This window comes from Budorcas taxicolor, chromosome 3, assembly GCF_023091745.1.
Source record: "Budorcas taxicolor isolate Tak-1 chromosome 3, Takin1.1, whole genome shotgun sequence".
NCBI classification, from domain to species: domain Eukaryota; kingdom Metazoa; phylum Chordata; class Mammalia; order Artiodactyla; family Bovidae; genus Budorcas; species Budorcas taxicolor.
The window spans coordinates 119,592,848-119,596,063 of NC_068912.1; the positions used below are offsets into that span (position 1 = coordinate 119,592,848).

The following is a 3,216-nucleotide window of genomic DNA, read 5'->3' on the forward strand; positions in this document are numbered from 1 at the left end:
CCACCACAGCCCCACATGGGTCATCTCAAAAGCCAAAGGAATGTGAGTTTGTTTTTTCAAAAACCAAACCAGGAGCTTGGCTTCCCAGATGAAAACACCAGCTGCTTCTCATGTATTCCCCCAGGCATCCTAGGGTCACTGTTGTGATGACCCAAGGGCCCGTGAGGTGGACAAATTGTTCTGGGAAATAATCTCAAATATAAAGATGGAAACCCCAGGGGACACAGAAGCAGGGTCACCCAACCTGGGGTGATGGGTGGGAGATGGCCCCTCTGGTCGCATTTGACATTGTTATATGGGTGGGCAGAGTGGAGGGCAAGGGTGTGGCCCCTCAGGTGTGAGTGTGTGGGCACAGGGCCTGGTCAGGCCCATGGCTAAGGTGTATGGAGCAGACCCTCAACTCCACCCTGAGCGCCAGGTCCAACCCTGAATTTGAGGGGGGTCTGTCAGCATCCCCTCTGCTGTCATGTGAGGGTGGGGTCAAGTAGCCCAGGAGAGGAACGCTGGACCACGCACTCTTTCACCACACCCTGTATTGTTAGAATGCCGTGGCTCTCACAGACCACTTTCCAAAAGAACTTCAGGATGAGAGGGAACGTGAGGATCATCCCTTCTTCCCCCTTCACTGACCATCCAGCCTCTGCTTGCACACCCCACCCGCATGGAGCTCACTCCCTGCAAAGAAAGCCAGATCCATGATGCTACAGCTCTGATCTCTAGAAAACATGGAATCTCTCTGGAATCAGCCTCCACCCTCTCACTGATCCTCCCCCCTCCCTGGGAGGCACAGGTGCTCTGTGCCCACCTCCCTTCCCTACTCCCACCTCTCTTCCCTACTCCCACCTCTCTTCCCTACTCCCACCTCTTTAGACTCAATCTCCTTGGACCATTCCTCTCGCCATCACACAGTGGGTCCCCATATCCCATGTGAGTGTGGTGGTCAGCCCTGCCCAAGACCGACAATGGAGGTCTGGGCTGTGACGGGGACAGGAAGCAGCACCCAGCAGGGGGACCCAGGCACTGAGCAGATGTGACAATGCTGGAGGCTCCCACAACTCCGAGCAATCACCCACAGAGATGTGCCAAAGAGCCAGGGCATGGAAGTAAGGGCAGGGGGGACATGCTCAGGTCCTGAATGTGTCACAGCCCCTGTCCCACTGCTTCTCAGACTATAGAGTTGGGCTGTCCCCTTTCTATGAATTGTCCAACATCTGGACATTGGCGAGAAGCACCCTGAGGTCCTCAATGAGGCAGAGAACTGGTCCAAGCTCAAAAAAAAAAAAAAAAGATGCTGAGTTGGGGCTGAGCATCCACAGGGAAGAGAGACAGAAAGCACTCGAATCAGCCTGGTGAGGACGGGTCCCTGCTCTGCTGCCAGCTTAGTGTAGCAGCAGAACAATTACTAGGTCAGTCCTGAAACAGAAAGTGCTTAATAATACTTCTGAGATTAGTGAATCAGTAAAATAAGGTGAAGAAATCACAAGACTACATACTTGAGCAAGATGTGTAAATGCAACAGTTTAGGAGCATCCTTGAGGTGAAGCAATATTTCCTTGAAAGGAGTGAAACATGGCTACATTGCTGTTTTACACCGAAGGCTCTCAGCTCATATAGACACCTGTGACACCCCCTCGGATCCTCAGCAACACTCAGTTTCTCACAGAGGGAGCGCTCCAAGCAAGTATATGAAGATCTGAATCAGAGGAATGTCTGCCATTTCAGGCCAGTCTAGGCCCATCTGAAAGCAGAGCTGGGCAGCTGGTGGTCCCTTGGTCAGTGGGCAGTAGGTACTGAAGGGCTCCTATTCTACAAGAGAGTATGACCCTGTGGCCTTGACCTGCTCCCTCTCCCTGCCTCCCACCAGCTCTCTGCTCTCTGCCCCATGTCCCCAGCTCAGGGTCATGTCAACCCCCCAAAAGGGAAACCTTTCAGTGATGCCTCTGCAGGAGTTTGTGCTGGAGGGCTTTGAGGGTGGTCCACAGACCCAGGCCCTGCTCTTCGCTCTGTTCCTGGCCCTGTACGTGGTGGCCATCCTGGGGAACCTCACCATGATGGTGGTCATCACCCTGGATGTCCGTCTGCACTCCCCGATGTACTTCTTCCTCAAGAACCTCTCCTTTGTGGACCTGTGTTACTCATCTGTCATCTACCCCAAGGCCCTGGCCAACTTCCTGTCCTCCTCCAAGCTCATCACCTTTGGGGGTTGTGCCACACAGCTGTTCTTCTTCTCCTTACTGGCTACCACTGAGGCATTTCTCCTGGCCGTGATGGCCTATGACCGCTTCGTGGCCATCTGCAGCCCCCTGTGCTACCCCATCTCCATGCGCCCCTCGGTCTGTGCCCGCCTGATGCTGGGCTGCTACTGTGGGGGCTGCCTCAACTCCATCCTGTAGGCCAGCTTCACATTCAGCCTCCCGTTCTGCAGCTCCAGCCACATCGACCACTTCTTCTGTGATGTCCCTCCATTGCTCAAGCTTGCCTGTGCTGACACTATGATCAATGAGCTGGTCTTGTTTGGAATCTGTGGCCTCATCATCGTGGGCACCACCCTCGTGGTCCTCACCTCCTATGGCTACATCACAGTGACCATCCTGAGGATGCGCTCAGGAGGAGGGAGGCACAAGCTCTTCTCCACCTGCGGCTCCCACATGACAGCCGTGTCCCTCTTTTACGGGACTGTGTTTGTCATGTATGCCCACCCGGGAGCTGTGGCGTCCATGGAGCAGGGCAAGGTGGTCTCTGTCTTCTACACCCTGGTCATCCCGATGCTCAACCCCCTTGTCTACAGTCTGAGAAACAAGGACGTGCAGGAAGCCCTGTGGAGACTGGGGCAGAGACACACAGCCATGTGACGGAGGGTGGACAGAGAGACAGTGTCCTGAGAACATAACAAGAAGGTTTTCAGGGAGGCACTGGGTTTTGTTTGAGGAATATATTCTTCTTTCATGCAATTCATTTTTTCACCCATTTCACTCAATCCTTTGTGGAAGCACATGTTGGACCACACATGCAAGTCTGAGATGCAGAGATGGATAATGCCACTGAAAAAATAATGGCCCATGATGGGGCAAGATTCTAATCTCAAAGTCTGGATAATACAACAGGCAGAGTAAAGAGCAGAGTATTGAAACAACATGTGTATTCCAGGTTCAACGTCCTCCAGGGAAGTTATGAAACCAACAGTCTTAGGCCTCTCTCTTCACTTCATCTATGAAT

At 53.2% G+C, this 3,216-nt stretch overlaps 1 pseudogene; it reads left to right on the forward strand.

The window, feature by feature from the left end:
• Positions 1-1,901: 1,901 nt before the first annotated feature.
• LOC128044930 (olfactory receptor 12-like) lies at positions 1,902-2,852 on the forward strand (annotated as a pseudogene).
• Positions 2,853-3,216: the final 364 nt, after the last annotated feature.